Source organism: Euprymna scolopes, chromosome 12, assembly GCF_053919585.1.
Source record: "Euprymna scolopes isolate OS-2025 chromosome 12, ASM5391958v1, whole genome shotgun sequence".
Lineage (NCBI taxonomy): Eukaryota > Metazoa > Mollusca > Cephalopoda > Sepiida > Sepiolidae > Euprymna > Euprymna scolopes.
The window spans coordinates 13,108,151-13,126,663 of NC_136493.1; the positions used below are offsets into that span (position 1 = coordinate 13,108,151).

Genomic DNA, 18,513 nt, shown 5'->3' on the forward strand with positions numbered 1-18,513 from the left:
CTCTTTTCTTGTTTTGTCATTTGTCTCTCTGTCCTCTCCCGCCGTCTTTCCTTTTCACGTAGAGTCCGTCTTATCGTCCTTTGGGTGTAGTGCAGTATGCATGGTCATGAGTTTCCTGGTATTCTGGTCGAGTTGTCTCAGTTCTTCTTTTGTCCACCCTATAAATGGTCTAGAGTATCTTACTAGTGACACTGCTCATGTATTTATAACTTTTATTAGGTTTCTGCTATATAAATTCGTTTCCAGGAGTTTTCTTGTTCTCCTGAGGTATTCCTTTCCAATTTTCTCTTTCATTTCTGTTGCTCTGATGGTGTCCGCTTCCAGAATTCCCAAGTATTTATAGTCGTCTTGTTTCCCTAGTGCCCTCATTTCTGTTTGGTTAGGTAGTTCCATGCCTTCTGTCGTCTCCAGTTTTCCCTCTCTTATAACTAATTGTGCGCACTTTTCAATTCCAAATTCCATTTGGATATCTTGGCTGAAGATCCTGGTAGTGTTAATTAGTGTCTCTAGCTCCTTTTCGGTCCTTGCAAAAAGTTTCAATTATTATTATTATTATTATTATTATTTGCTCACTAAGAGTAGTCACACAGGCCATCATTAAAGATTTCTCTTTGAGAACAACAAGTTCCCCCAGAATTCCAGTACTCTCTACCTCTTTCGATAACCATCGCAGATGGATTTGCTTTATTGTAGTAGCCTCTTACCATTGATTTCTCGCTGGCGGCGATCATTGGTCGTTACTGGAATTTGGGTGGCAACAAGCCTCCCCAAGATTCCAGTCCTCTTTGTACTTATCCAGCAAAGTTCTGGTTAATGCTTTCTCTCCTCGGTCTTTCCATTTTCCTTGACTCTTCTTGCTTTGGTGTGGTGTCAGTTTTGGGTGACACACACACACACACACACACACACACACACACACACACACACACACACACACACACACACACACACACACAAAATGTTCCAGTTTTCGTGATTTCATGTAATGCGTCTTTGTGTTTTACATCTGTAGCTTTTTCTTTATGTCCAGTTGGTGTCTGTAGTTCATGCGTATTAATCACCGTCTTAATATTTAATACTTCAGCAGTTTTCATTACTGTTATGCATTGTAGCTTATCAGCCATCCCTCTGATTCCAATCTCTCCTATTCTCTTTTCAAATTTTCCGGCATTTTTCCTAGCGCTCCTACTATTAGTGTTTTTATCCTGACTTTTTCCATCTTCCATATTCCTTTGTGCTCTCTAGCCAGTTCAGTGTATTCGCTTCGCTTCTCTCCTTGATCTTCACTCTATGGTCTGCTGCTGTTATTATTCTTGTTGCTGTTGTTGTTGTTGTTGTCATCATCATCAACATTATTATTATTATTATTGTTGTTATTATTATTATTATTATTATTATTATTGTTATTATTATGATCATATATAGAAATGAGACAACGACGAAATGGAAGTTTCATTCTGTATTAATAAACTTTATTTGTTACTTTCGTTAGTAGCTTTATTAGGAGAGTACAAGATATAAACGTGTTAGTAAGAGAGTTCAATGTTCATACACGCACGTGTATGTATTATAGTAGTGAAGAGTTCGTTGATAGAGAGAAGAGTGTTCCATGTATTTAAAGATAGAATTAATATATTGCCAGCGTGTTGAGGGAGACAATAGTGTTTATAGCTAGTAGCCGTCGGTACAAAGGAAACCGGTTAAAAGAAAGAAAGAGCAAAGACTTCAGCGTGTTGCCATGTTGTCATGAGTGTGTGTGAGTTGTATCAACGAGCACAGTTCTTTAGCATGACAAAGAATGCACGTGGAAATAAACGTAAGTTTGAAGAGAGATATAGCTAGCCTGTAATACTCACGTTCAGCCTGCTACTGAAGCCCCAGCCGATGCGTGCTTCTGGGCAGAGCACAGTGAAAGAGGGTTAATGGTCTCAGATTTCGCCTTTTATATACCCCGTCACGTGAGAGAGAGCTAGCTTGTGATTGGATAAACCAGGGAGAAATAGATTTCAAATCTCAAAGTTATGAGAAGTAGCTCTGCTTGTTAGTAGCGGCTGCTACAGTAGTCTAACTGTAGAATAACGTCAGTATAATCACACTTGCTTCCCAAAAGGACATACATTTTTATTACAATAGCTAATTGTTGGTAGTGGTTAGTGTTAATTTACAGGTTTGGTATATTGCTATTATAGGCAATTATATCGGCGTTGTTCAGGAGTATTTTTACTTTTATTTTTGACTCGCGTTTAACAAAATATTAGCATTTTAAACACTCCTATGGAATTTGTAATCTATTTTATGCATCAAAGTATTGTTATAGTTTTAAAAATCGTTTCTTCATCATCATCATCATCATCATCGTCATCATCATCATCATCATCATCATCATCATCATCGTCATCGTCATCAAGTGATGCTAGTGTCGCGGATACTCTTAACTCTTACACGTATCTCGTTCTATCTTCCATCACACAAGAAAAAAAACAGATTTAATCGATGGCTAATATCTCATGAGCCATTTTCTACTCATCAGAAGTCCATATTCATGATTGCTGCAAATTTACATAAAGTTTGATATACTTTAAATCAAGGTCGTTTACTGATAAATAATACTGTGACGTCATTTAGTTTTCAAGTAAAAATAAAATAATCTGAATTAATTAAACGTGGTGTTACCATTCCTGCTCTCTCTCTCTCTCTCCCTCTCCCCTTTCTCTCTGCTATTACTACTTGTCGTATCACTACAAATGGCTAGAAAAAGGTACTTTTAGCAATTGCTTCCTGTATGTGGCATGTGGCGACAGGACTCCATCTTGGCGCGTATTTGGCCCTTGAACAAATACAAATAAATAAATAAAACAAATAAAGTAGAGAGAATCAAAAGATACTGGTCTTTGCCGCATCATTTTGCAGGAATCATAAATAATTAGCGGGACCTGTGGAAATTCCATGACGAACTCCTTTCAAATGTAATATCATGATGTTGGCATTCTGTGGATGTTAAGCGTAAATGGAGATGATCTGATATTATTGTAGCTCTTTTGTTAAATCCGCAGAAGTATTTATCTAAGCTAGCAAGGATGCCTGGTGTAGCCCGGTGTAGCCTGATCGTAGACTACGCTTAAATATGATATTTTAATTTATGCAGATTTTGTATATATTATTACAGAGTCAATTTTCTATCGAATCTTATATATTATAAAGTTATGATTTCAAAAATAAAAAAATATATATCCATATGATTTGGGTGCATTAGCTTGAATCGAACAGAAACTTATGTAGAAGAATATATATATACATACATATCTACATACAGTACTGTTTCGTTGTATCACAACTTATCAGTGCGGCTAGAGTAGCACCTTTCCCTAGCCGAGAAATGAACTTAAAACCACTGCATTGATAATCGGCAATTCTACCGAGCGGCTCATGGGAGTGGCTCTCATTAAGATCTCAACAAATGTCCATTTTAAACAAACATTCGCCTACCACTGTTATAGTGATCAAGCCGCTTGTCTTTATTCATAAACAAACAGCGAGCCTCGTATTTATAGCCATTTAAGTAGCTGGTGAGATTCATTTATGACACTGCTCTACCCAAAGACGGTTGGTTGGTTGGTTGTTTTTGTTTTACGGCATATCAACCCTTTTCGGGTTATTTAATGCCGAATCCAAAGATTTTGAAGAAAAAATTTTTTAATAGAATATATTTGTTGTTTTCAAGTCGGTTTCTATTTAACCCATAGTTGGAACCCTAACAGGTACTACCACTCTGGGTCAGAGTGGACCTGGGAGCAATGGCAATTAAAGGGTGGCTCCACACTCCCTAAAGCCCACAAGCTGGGATCTTACCATTGGATATAGTTTAAGGTCATATCCAGGACCCCCATTGAGGGACTTTTACCCTCTGCAGGGAGGCAGTCGGTGTATTCTAATTCCCCACCGACAGGGCCGCCCAAAGACGGAGGCTTAAAATATATGTAGTCATCCACATACAGTAATGTTTCGTTGTATCAGAATACCTGGCAATTGTCCGTTGGGTAGCAAATGCTTAACCTCAGAAATAGTGTACAAATGTGAGATTAAGGCCACTAATATTAAGAAAGTATATCTTGGAGCCACGGGGTGCATCTTTAAGGAAAGAAACCATGTTGTATCCTTCAAAAATGAACCGGAGATGGAAACTAACAGAGAAGGTGTTTATGATGGAAGGGGGGATGGTACAAGAATCAACATAAGAAATAAAAAGAGGAACACAATTGCATTAGATGATTGGGTCAGGAAACTTCGTAGAAACAAAAAAAGATTTTGAATTGAAATGGTCAATAGTAGATAAGGGTAGTAAGTATAGACCTGGGAAATCAAAAAGGTGCAATCTGTGTTTACTGGAAGACTTCTACATAGTGAATTCTAAAAAAGAAATATTAAATAAAAGGTTGAATGCAATACAGAGTGTCTTTATAGCAATAAATTTTTGCTATCACATCTTAAATGTAGCTGAGTGGAAAAATATTCTGAGAAAAATAAAGGTTCTTGAGTGCAATGCCAAAGTTAATATAGAGTTAAATAGCTAAGAATGATGTAAATTAGATGTAATGAATGATTCAAATTTAGCGAGCAAATCTGAATCTACTATTCTACATTAGAAACACATTTTTAGAAATAAAGACAATGGATTATTAGATAAGAAATTTAGATCTATAATAAGGATTAACAAAGATTAGGAATATTGTTTCAAAACTGGGAACACAATTTTAGTCATATTGATGGTGAAGTAGTTGATACGCTTCTTGATCAATAAGATAGCTTAACAAAAATTATCAATATGAATTCAACAAAAAAATATATTAGTAATTAATGAATGGGGATTAATTGATACTTTTTTTAGATTAGGAAAACTTGAAAAATCATAGTTTTTTAAATAATACTTGAGTTCTAAACGATTAAATCCAAAAAACCAAGTAAAACGTAAATAAAATAATGTTAATAAGTTATCAGTGACCCCCCCCTTCCTTGTACACTGCCATTTCCTTTCCGGACACCTGTTCCGAACTTATGCTCTTGATCCATCATCTCATCTAAAGATGAGGGGCTCTTATGTCTTATACAACCATTTATCAGTCTGTAATATTGTCTATAAACTGATATCATCAAAAATTAGATAAGCTGTTTTTAAATTTCCTCTCTTGACAAAATTGCCAACCGAAACACAAACGAATTTTCCTTTACGATAGAGGATAGAACTGAAGCAGTATACTTAATATGTACAATACGTGCGTACTAAACTAAACTACCTTTGCTACCTATATACAATCGCCTATACTGAATCCTCATCAGCTCAAAACTCTCTGTATCCCCAGACTCTTAATTTCTCAAATCTTATATCACTAAGACATCCTTCTTAATAGATACAAGAATTCTCCTGAGCAGTTCAACATCCAGTGATCATATATCTAATCCTCATGAAATTGATTATATCACCCTGAATATTACCTTAAATTTTCATTCTATCCCTAAGCTAAGTAGAACACCTAATAATACTCTATTCAACTACTTTTAAAATTAGATAAACCCAATTGCAATATTAGAAGTGCTTCGTCCCTCACCTAGACTACGGACTTGTACAATAAACCATGAAACTATTGCACCTAAAATTCCTCTCAAAACTGCAAAATACTGCTGCTTGTATACTAAGTACCTCCTATAGATACTTTACCTCCAAGATGACTGCCTTGTCTGTTTTACATGACAAACCTTTTTATTTTTTACCTAAATTCTCTTTCTCCTGATCACTAACAAATCAAACTGCTCTATTTCCTAAGTTGCCACTAAACCTAATCCGTCTCACGTAACTTAGAGGGGTCCTTGCTCTCCGCCCTTGACCCTAACAGACTCGTAAATCGATACCCATTAACACCTAAAATTTCCTAGGCATGCTCTTGATTATAACTCCTAACCCATAACCAAGTTTCTAAGTAAATACTTACTAGACATAGTCCTATACATTGACTTAAAGTAATCTATAATGAACAGCAACCATTAATATCTCTTTGTTAAGAGATAGTATTGCAATAATTATTACACAAACTAAACCGGTACTCATTGAAATAAAAACTTCCGGATATTAAGAGAAAGGCGAAGTCATTCTCCTTCGTTGTAGTCTAAAGGCAACTTACTCAAATTACTCAAATTGTCTAAAATTCCATGCATTCGTATATAATACTACTTATCCATCCATCTATATTTTAACTATACTTACAGAATATGCAATAACCTATATCTGTCAGGTATAACTGTACTCCATATCAAATGTTCTCTTGTATCTATACTGAGCATATCTTATCTTTCAGTCTTACTAAATATCCGGTTTGGGCACCAAATCAGAATTTCTAATAGCAAGTAAATCATACTCTAACACTTTATCCTAATCCTAAACCTACTAAACCATATCTAACCATACATTCCTAAACCTACTAAACCATATCTAACCATACATTCCTAAACTTACAAAACTATATCTAACCATACATTAACTCGTCTCTCTCGATCCAATACTGTAGCAAATTTAGCTGCTTCCACTGCATGAATTTTTACCTATACCCTTTCCCAGTAAAAATGAAAATGGAAAGTATAATAATGCCCTTTTTTAACCACGTTTGAGGAGTGAAAATTTTCTGTAGAAGCTAACCTAAATGCCCGATTTTTTCAGGAGATATTAACCTAAATAACCAATAAATATTAACTACCCATGTGGGGTCGCAGAAATACCTGGATTAGGACCCAGGCGCGGGGCGAACCCCTCGGAGCTGATGGACCCGTAGGTCTTCCCAGGTCATCCGTCTAGGAGAAGGAAAACTCTGAAACTAAACCTAGGGAAGGGAGGCCTCTTCAGTCCTGGACGACAACCTTCCTAGAGCTGGTGACTCAAACAAATCACCGGTTGGCAAACCTAAACTGCTTAAGGAGGAGATAGACTCTGTCTATCGCCCGGCTTTCATACTCCTTCTTTGCCTATTGGCCAGGCGTAGAGGTACTATCACAGGGACTCGTCTGAATCACCCAGTGGTTGACCTTGTTTCCTGACTAGGGCAATGAACGCCGCTTTTCCCCTCTCCCGCCACATCCCATCCCCCTAAACTGGACACAGTGGGGTGCTTCAGTGCCATATATGTCGGTGCAGTTGGACTGGGCTGGCTTTGCCTAATGGATTGAGGGTACCGGATTGACTCTTTGGTAGCGCTTAGAGCGGCTGCTCCATCAACTAAAATATCGGAATGTTTGTAGTGCCATGTCGCGCATGGAAAGGGACCCTGCACTCATCCCCGGTGGGCTTTCCTGAGGCCACAATCCTGTGGGTGAGGACAGCTGATGGTCTACTTGTATTGCATGTCTGGTATTCTGCACAACTACTTGTCCAGCACCCCCTCACTCACCCACCCTAACTGAAACTTTTAAATAAAATAAAATGAAATGACAGCTCAAGCAAAAGTTACGTTTAAACCAGGACCAAACTCAAAGAAAACCAACCTGCCTCCTCCCTTGAGGCTCGCATTTACTAATATCCGCGGGCTTAGAACTAGCTTAGATGACGTTGAATCATTTCTCCTTGTAAACACCCCGGATATCTTAGCATTAAGTGAAACTAACCTTCACTCCTCCATTCCCTCTAACCACTTTAATATGCTTGGTTATCTCCCACTCTACCGTGAGGACTCGGACAGACATATGCATGGACTTGGAGTCTATATTCGAAACACCCTCCCCCTAACTAGAGAAATAAAACTAGAATCAGAGGGCCAGGCCTTTATGTGCTTCAGACTAAATATGCAACACAATATTAGCTACTTGTATTTTCTCTACCGCTCTCCCTCAAACCAAGACTGTACCCTAATAAACAAAGTCTCAGACAGCATAGATATAGCACTCTCCCTCGATACTAGCGCACAAATACATGTGTTTGGTGACTTTAATGTCCACCACAGTAACTGGCTAGGATTCTCTGATCACACAGATGGAGCTGGTAGCGCAACACATAGCTTCTCTATATCCCATTCCCTATCTCAGTTGGTTACATTTCTGACACGTTTCCCAGACCAGCACGATCAACATGCCTCACTTCTAGATCTCTTTCTGAAAACGGTTCCCAATGACTGTACAACAAATGCCCACAGCCCACTCGGGAATGCTGATCACGCTGTGATAATGGTAGAAATCAGCCTAAATTCTTGCCCTAAAACTGAAGACCCACTACTCAAAACAACGAGGTATTACAAAAAGACTGATTGGGAAGCCATCAGGGAGCTCATCAGAGATGCCCCATGGCAAAATATCTTTACTCTTCCAGCTGAACAGTGTGCAAATGAGACAACTGAATGGTTCAAAACTGCTATTGAATCACATGTTCCCGCACGGAAATTCTATAGCAAGCCCCACTCTCCCCAATGGTTTACTTCTGCTTGTGCAGCTGCCATTTGTCAAAGGCAGCATGCATTCCACAGATTCAACCGACATAAGTCCAGCTCAAATAAACAGAAGTTTATAGAAGCTAGAAATAATTGTAAGAGAGTGATAGAGACAGCTAAGACAGATTACTCTGAAACCACCAGAAAGCGCATCGAAGCACAGAAATTAGGAACCCGGGATTTTTGGAAAATCTACAACAGCGTAGTTAATTAATGACGGTCAACTATTCCCCCACTAACAAACAATCATGAGGTTGCTTGCATGGCAACTGACAAGGCTAATCTGCTTGCCAGTCGGTTTGCCTCAAACTCCACACTGAACTCGGTACACCACTCACTCCCTGATTTTCCTCTGCGAACAGACGCCACACTTGACGATTTGAAAATCACCCCTTCTCAGGTACATGCTATTATAAAAAACCTAGACACCTCAAAAGTATGTGGACCAGATCTCATCCCGGCTGTGCTATTAAAAAGATGCTCTGCCGAGGTTGCTCCAGTTCTGTCCAAACTTTACAATAAATGCCTCAACGAATCTTGTTTTCCTGACTGCTGGAAAACCGCCTCTGTGGTACCAGTCTTCAAGAATTCTGGTGAAAGAACTGACCCACTAAATTATCGCCCCATTAGCCTCCTCCCGCTTTTCGCCAAGATATTTGAGTCCTTGGTTAATCAAGCCCTAGTCTAGCACCTAACAGCTGCTAAACTCCTGACTGACAAACAATATGGATTCAGGCAAGCCCGTTCAACAGCAGATATCTTAACTGTAGTTTCTGAACGTATATACCGTTCATTGGATAAAACAGGGGAGGGTAGAGCGGTGGCCCTCGATATATCTAAGGCTTTTGACAGGGTATGGCATGATGGTCTTCTTAGGAAAATTAGATCATATGGAATCACTGGAAGAATTCATAATGTAATTAAATCCTTCTTAAGTAATAGAAAAATCAAAGTTGTCCTCAACGGTCGTACATCCAAACAATACGATATAAATGCGGGAGTACCTCAGGGGTCTATCCTTGGACCTCTATTATTCCTGATATTCATACACGACCTCCCTGATAAAATTGTTTCGGAGATGGGTATATTTGCCGATGACACCACTCTCTATAACAGATATGAGGGGAAAACAAATGAACACATATCCAACGAAATGGCAGAAACACTAGAGAATGACCTCCAATCCGTAGTGGAATGGGGACAAAAATGGTTGGTCACATTATGCTGCTAAGACTAAGCTTGTTTCCTTCAATAACTACAAGAAACCTTCTCTACCACCAATAGCAATGGCCAAGAACACATTGCCTGAAAGTACTTCTTTTAAACTCCTCGGCCTAACGTTTACAGGGAATATGAACTGGAATAGATACATTGAGAGCATTGCCAAGGCTGCTGCAAAGAAGGTTGGCTCCCTCTACCGTGCTAGAAAACTACTTACGCCTGACAGTATCCTATACCTCTATAAGGCAACCATTCGCCCATGTATGGAGTACTGTTGTCACATCTGGGCTGGTGCATCTGCTGCTTGTCTCTCGCTCCTGGACAGGGTTCAAATGAGAGTCGCCGACCTGATTTGTACTGAACTGTCATCAAGGCTTCAACCTCTGTCCCATCGACGAGATGTTGCATCCCTCTGCCTGTTCTATAAATACTTTAATGATGAATGCTCTGACGAACTGCAAACACTTGTACCTCCCCGACGTAACTACCCCCGACAAACCCGACAAGCTACTAAGTCTCATCCCTTTACAGTAGAGATCCCTAGGTGCAAGAAAGCCTTTTACTCCAATAGTTTCTTCCCCAGAACTGCGGGTCTTTGGAACTCCCTTCCGGGATTCTGCTTTCCCAACTGCAATGATATGCAGAAGTTCAAGTGTAATGTTAACAAACATCTTTCTACTCTTCTCCCTTCATAATGACCCCGCTAATTAAGTCCCTAATAATAGCCCCCTGCTTCAAAGTGGCACTGTGCCTTGTTTGGGGTGAAAATTGAATTTAAAAAAAAAATGTATTATTATTAGATAAGTATTTAAGTACTTAATCCCCGAATTGCTATTTTGTATTAAAGCTACGCATAACCTCAGAAAATTATGGTTGGATGGCAAACGTAGGTTAAATCTTTGGTAATAAAATTAGTATCATAGTTAAGATATGCATTACAAATTTATATTTTGAATAGGTTAGCCTAGTTTTAATTGGATTTGTTTGATTAATAAATAAATCATAAATGCATATAAGAAATATACCAAACTAGAAACATCGAACAGCTTTAGTTACTTCTCTTTCATATTAGGATTTTGATAACTCATAATTTCAACTTAAACTTTAAAATTTCGAACGTACAGAATTATCTCCCTTTCTACTTCTAAAATATCCGATAATCGTAAATCTTAATAAGAAAGAACGAAAGAAAATAAAAAAATAAATAAAAAATAGATTGAGATCCTTAATTTTAAATGAGGAATGAGAATGAACTAAGTATAAAGTAATGTTAAACTTTATTTCCTTATTGAAAATGTTTTAAACAAAAACTTTTCTTAAATCAAATAAATAGGTTAGCCAATATTTTTGTAAATCATCAAAGCAAAGTCCAGATACGAAACTAATATAGAATCGTAACAATATATATATATATATATATATATATATATATATATATATATATGATATACATACATACATGCCTACACACACGAATATATATATATATATATATATATATATATATATATATATAATTTGGATTTCACTACTACATATTATTGTCTCTGTAATAATAAATACGTAATTTGCATCAATTAAAATATCATACTTAGCGTATCTTACCAGCGGGCAACGCCGAGGGCCTGTTAGTATATATATATATATATATATATATATATATATATATATATATATATATATATATATATATATAATGCTCATTGTAAAATGGAAGGAATCTCTGAATGTGAGATATTTATGTGGCGATTTGAAATTTTTCCAGAAATGCGTGGAAATTTTCTTCACACCAAAACTGAAACTGAATCACAGTTATCTGTAATTTTATTTATTCGTAGCTCTATTGTATTTTTAAAAAATTGGTTTGAATATTGAATATGTTAATTATGTTGTTTATTAATGTAAATACACATATAAAACTTTAAAATTTCGAACGTACTGAGTTATCTCCCTTTCTACTTCTAAAATATCCGATAATCGTAAATCTTAATAGGAAAGAACGAAAGAGCGATAAGGACATATAATAGACAATACGTCTATTCTTGAACATAGTACTAACACATTAAAACTTCCAGAAGCACTAATAATTAAAGAAAAAACATATTAGCAAAATAAATTTCAATAACAGATATAATATTCTTAAATGCCTATAAAAGTAACATAGAACCTATTAATATAGTTCGTAACAAGTGATTAAATGGGGAAAATATCACCTCTGTAAATAACCTAAAATCTTTACTATTACCCAATTCTGACGATGGATGTGGAGGGATCTGAAAGTAGTCAGGTCAAAAGCAACTATAGGAGTTACATCAGCAAATTCTTGCCAAAAACAAGAGACTAATAAAAAAACTACAATTGATTAGAAGCAAAATATATTATTTAATGAAACATGATTTACAGAGAATGTTACTAATATATATATATATATATATATATATATATATATATATATATGTATGTTTTTAAATCTCCGAAACAGTGTTTCATGGTAAACAACTGATGATCCCTTAAAAAATAAATTATTACTGGTACTATAGTGAATTCGAGAGAGCAAGTTGATGCAGTGATTGCAAGTGATTGAATGACTTACTAATATAATAATTAAATACCTACAGACACTAGTGTTTCATCCTTTTGGGAATCTTCAGTGCAGATTCTAACTCGGCAACATGAGCTATCTCTGGCTCGATTAGCAAAGACGGCTACCATTAACCGCGTGAAATAACGTTGAATTTAAACATTTTAATTTTAACTGTTCTTTACGTCAGTCAAACAGTGATCTAATCATTATACAATGATAAGAGCTAAATTGACCGACTTAATTCAACTGAAAGTGCTCCACGATAAGAGACGAGTTTCTTAAAGGGACTGTCATAATATATATATATATATATATATATATATATATATATATATATATATATATATATTAATCGGATTCGAAATCGGGAATAGGAAAAATCCGAAATTTTGGGTCTATCGGAACCGGTATCGGAATCTGAAAAAGTTGTGCCTATTTTTCGATGCCAAAACGATTCCTTAAATTATCTTTTTTTTATTTGATTTTGGTTTAAAAAACATCTTCCACTGCTTGAAGTAATAATAATAAAAGAAAAAATATTTATTGATTTAAACTTCCAGTAATCTAGATCACCCCGTCACAAGTGTATTTTTACATCTGAGAAAATATATGCACATTTAAGATGTGGTTTTTACAGTAATCGGGACAAAATGACATTTGGTTAAATATTTAGGGATTTATAAAGAATCGGAATCGGAATCAGTAATTGTATTGGAATCGGGAATTTAGTACAGAATTGGTAATTGTATCGGAATCGGGAAAAATATTGGAATTATTCCATAAATAGAAAAAGTCTATATTCCGAATTCCATGATGTTGACCACCTTACGATTTATTCCTTTGATTCCGTTGACACTTACAATTCTTCTTGGTAACTGTTTCGTAGCTCCAAATCATTCATTTAATTATTATAATAATCAATGAATCTATTTTGATACGAATGGAATCCTGTTGGGATCCTTTATAAGAATAGTTCCATCACTCGAGAGTATGGGAGATGTTGGCAGTTTTCGAGGACCAAATGCATGCATTTGAGTCTTTATGATCTAAGAACATCTGGATTTGGTTGGCGAGTTTAGCCGACCACTGATTTTTAATTTGGCGGAGTCACCTTTGGAGAAGACCTTTATTTGCTTTAAGTGACTGTTTTTTTTTATTACATTTTCACCCCAAACAAGGCACATTGCCACTTTGATGTAGGGGGCTACTATCAATGAGATTAATCTACAGGGGTACTATGTGGGGAGTTGGGCAGCAAGATGTCGGTTCACGTTACACTTGAACTTCTGCATGTCAGTACAGCAGGAACCCGGAAGGGAATTCCAAAGTCTAGCGGTTCTAGGGAAGAAACTACTGGAGTAGAAGGCTCTCTTACATCTAAGGATCTCTACTGTGAAGGGGTGGAATTTAGCTGCTTATCGGGTTTGTCGGGGGCATTTACGTCGAGGGGGTACGAGTGATTGCAGTTGGTCGGAGCATTCACCGTTAAAGTACTTGTAGAACAGGCAGAGGGATGCCACATTTCGTCGATGGGAAAGAGGCTGTTCCCGATTTTCATGAGAGGCAGATAACATTTTATGATGCAACTCACTTTTAGCACTTAAGAGTTGAGTTATTTCAGAATCATTTTCATCAAACGAATCCTGATGTTTAGATTTGCGGAGGCCAAGAACATCTACACTTGAATCATAGTGTATTTTTTTAAATGCGCCCACGATCCATCGAAAACAGCAGAATTAAGTACGGATTAAAGTTTTTCACGTACACTTGGATCATTCAGCTGGATACATCAACCCACCTGGGAATCTTAACACCACTTGACCTACACTTCCTCCTTAAACAGATTTTCAGCTTCCCATGTACCAAAAAGTCATCTGTGCTGCATTCAGCTACACGCACGACACGCACATTACAAACATCTTGCAAATCTGCCCTTCCGGAAATAATGTAATCAATCAAGTGACCTTGTTTTGAACGAGGGTAGATCCAAGTAAACCTATAGACTTCCCTGTTGCTGAAGAAAGTGTTACAGATAGCAAGGTTAAACTGAGTGCATAGATGGAAAAGTATATATATATACTAGCATAGGTACCCGGCATTGCCTGGGTTGACATGAAGTTCCGTTTGACCACACCTAAGAATATGAATCATTTTCATTATGGGTAACAATTTCAAAAATAAAAGAACGGATAAAAACATGTAAATGTAATCATACAAAAAAAGAAGTACGGGATACTCTATTTCGACGGAAGGGATACAAAGAGAAGAAACTATTCTCCGGATATTGAACACTTTTTTGTTGTCCGTGCGTTAAAAAGAAAATCCTCCCAAAATAAATAAAAATAAATCAAAACACTTTTGTTTCAATAAAAATAGCATCGAGTGCCCGAACGACTGAAAAATAATAAATTAGCCAAGCACGTACGTAACATGCGTTTTTTTTTTTAAAGGCACTTTTTTCACTGAATGCCTTTGGTCCTCGAAAACTGCCAACATCTCCCATACTCTCGAGTGATGGAACTATTCTTATAAAGGATCCCAACAGGATTCCATTCGTATTTTTTTTTGTATATAAAGGAAATTTTCGATTTGTTTTTTTTTTTTGTTTGTTTTTTTTTACGTTGGATGGAGGGGCTTTTTCAGTTTGCTTTTTTTAGTGGTGGAGTGGGAGGCTTTTTTGTTTCTAAAAGTATGGCTGAAGTTTGAATTCGAAGCGGTCAAAGTTTCTGTATAGCCGTTTCAAGAATATTAAAAATAAACAAATTCAATTTTTTTAGTTTATTCGTAAGTGCTTTTTTTTCTAAATATTAAAAAAATATTTTTCTGTCTACACACAATTATCTTTTCAAACTAGAAACTTATTGAGATTACCAAATTATTTTATTTGGTGAAGTTTAAAAAAAAAGTCGATGTCGGAAATAATTCCAAATAAATTAAATTAAATATATTATCAATTAAATTTTTATTTAAAGTTTATTAAATAACAATTTTAAATAGGACACTTAGAACAATTCTCTCCTTAGAAACATTAACTAACATACCGTTATGTAGTAAAATCGATTTTCCTTAATGCAATATGCAAATGAGGTGGCCTCTACATTGTATATTTTGCAAGAATCATACTCTATATAGAAATAAATGAAAGAGTAAAGTAGCAGACCTTTTGTATATATTAATCAAATTGTGAACAAACAAATAAACAAACAAACAGAAATACGAATATACATACATATATAGATAGATAGATATATGTGTGTGTGTTCATGGAAAATGTGCTTATTCAATTATATTTCACATTTTATTTATATCAATCCTTTAATTCATGAAGCTCGATGTAACTACAGAGCATATACAAATACATGACAAAAGTCTATATTCGAAATTTCAAGATGTTGACCATCTTACTGAAAATCGGAAGTGAAATTGCAATTGTGTTTTCTTTTAGTTACACCATCTTTGAATTTTAATTGCAACTTCATTTCCGATTTTGCGATTTTGTAATCATGTCCATATTTCTTTTATTTTCTTTCAAAGTTGATGCGTTCTTTTTCTTCTGGTGAGTTAAGAGAGGAATAAATTAAAAAATTGACATCATAATTATGTGAATGTTTCTGCGCTAAGAAACAGGTCCTGTCAACCGTACATTAAAAAAAATAAACGGTAAGATGTACAACATCTTTACATTTTGAATATAAACTTTTGTAATACACTCCACACACACATATATATATAGTAAGTCATAAATATATATATATATAGTAAGTTATAAAAAATATATATATATATTTATAACTCAATACTTAGCTTTAACTACGCATTGAGCACTGTTGAAGTAAATACTTAAAGTTTACACATAAATTTATACTTTCGTATATTAATTTATGTGATTAAATGAAGTATATACAGTGATGATCATATTTATTGGCACGGTAAAATAAAAGTTAAATTTTGTCTAATAAATTCTAAAAAAGGGATTAAATTAAAGAAAATAACAAAGTATATTATGTATTTTTAACTGGCCTTTCCGATGCAGCAATCGGATTTTAGAAAAAATAAATAACAAAGGAACAACAAACATAATTGCAAAAAACCCTTGTTCAAAATTATTGGCACGGCTTTGTTTTTCTTTTAGTATCAGTATAATATCAATCAATTTCCGGTTTACGTGCTTTCTGAACTTTTTTATAGCCATATTATGCTTGTTTAACGCTAATTCAGTGAATAATTTTTTTCAGATAATTTTTAGATAGCGATTTATTTAAACTATTATAAGTGACTAAATTATAATTTTCAATCGCCATGGTTAAAACTAAGGAACACAGCGAAGACGTCAGGAAGCTTGTTGTAGCATGCCATACCAATGGGGAGGGCTATGATAAGATTTCAAAGAAGCTAAACCTTCCCAAATCCACTGTTAGAGCCATAATAAACAAGTTCAAATCGCAAGGCCACGTTATGAGTTTAGAGGGTAGAGGGAGAAAAAGGATTCTTTCCCCAAGAGATGAACGGAAAATTGTTCGACAAGTAAAACAAAACCCAAGGATCTCTGTTGGGGAGATTGTTGATGAACAGAGCACCTCTGGAGTGAATGTATCTCGACATACAGTTGGTAGAGTTTTGAAGAGAGCTGGTTTAAAAGCATGTCGTCCGAGAAAGACTCCCTTATTGAAGCCTATGCACCTGAAAGCAAGGCTAGCCTTTGCAAAACGTCATATTGATAAAGATGTTGCATTCTGGAAACGTGTTCTATGGACTGACGAAACGAAAATAGAGTTATTTGGCCATAATAAAGTGTCTTATATTTACAGAAAATCTGGCGAAGCTTTCCTGCCTAAGAACACCATACCCACAGTGAAGCACGGTGGAGGCAGTTTGATGTTTTGGGGATCCTTTGCTGCCTCTGGACCAGGGCGACTTGTTAAGGTCACAGGTAGCATAAAAAAGGAAGATTATGTTAAAATATTGGATGAAAACCTGAAAGACTCTGCTAAAGAGCTCTCACTTGGTCATCGTTGGTGGTTCATGCAAGATAATGACCCAAACCATTCGGCTAAACTGACTAAGAAATGGCTTGAGGACAATCATATTAATGTTTTGGAGTGGCCATCACAAAGCCCAGACCTTAATCCAATTGAAAATTTATGGAGAACATTAAAATTGAGGGTAATGCAAAGGAAGCCTAAGAATCTTATTCAATTGGATGATTATTGTCAGGAAGAGTGGGCTAAAATTACTACTGAAGAGTGCAACAACTTGGTTGTAAACTATGAAAAGCGACTGAGGAAGGTAATCAAGGCCAAAGGCTATACAATTGATTATTAAATAAATCGTGCCAATAATTTTGAACACGGGTTTTTTGCAATTATGTTTGTTGTTCCTTTGTTATTTATTTTTTCTAAAATCCGATTGCTGCATCGGAAAGGGCAGTTAAAAATACATAATATACTTTGTTATTTTCTTTAATTTAATCCCATTTTTAGAATTTATTAGACAAAATTTAACTTTTATTTTACCGTGCCAATAAATATGATCATCACTGTATATACATATATATATATATATATATATATACTTATTTTTTTTGCTATAATAATTAAATACCTACAGACACTAGTGTTTCATCCTTTCGGGATTCTTCAGTGCAGGGTGTCACGATTAACACCAGCCGAAATTTTAATTTTAAATGTTCATTTACGTCAGTCAGAGAGTGATCCAATCGTTATACGATGATCTATGCATAAGAGCTAAATTGACCGACTTTAATTCAACTGAAAGTGCTCAACGATAAGAAATGAATTTCTTAAAGGGGCTGTCATAATTATTTTTTTGCTATAATAATTAAATACCTACAGATACTAGTGTTTCATCCTTTCGTGATTCTTCAGTGCAGGGTGTCACGATTAACACCAGCCGAACGATTCGAACCCCGCACCACGAGCCATCTCTGGCTCGATTAGCGGAGACCGTATCCATTCGGCTACCATTAACCGTGTGAAATAGCGTTGAATTTAAACATTTTAATTTTAAATGCTCATTTATGTCAGTTAGAGAGTGATCTAATCGTAATACGATGATCTATGCATCCGAAAAATTGGAAGAGAAGCTATATATATATATATATATATATATATATATATATATATATATATATCTTCTCTTCCAATTTTCGGATTTTCATCATGTCAAAACGTACTTTATTTCCTTTTGATGGATTAATTGTTGCTATTTCTTCTGATGAGTTAAGGGCAA

General features: G+C 35.6%; 1 protein-coding gene across 1 annotated transcript in view; it reads right to left on the reverse strand.

Moving 5' to 3' along the window:
• Positions 1-18,513, reverse strand: part of LOC145291197 (solute carrier family 23 member 1-like) — a 133,532-nt gene that overhangs the window by 114,470 nt on the left and 549 nt on the right. The window lies entirely within an intron of this gene.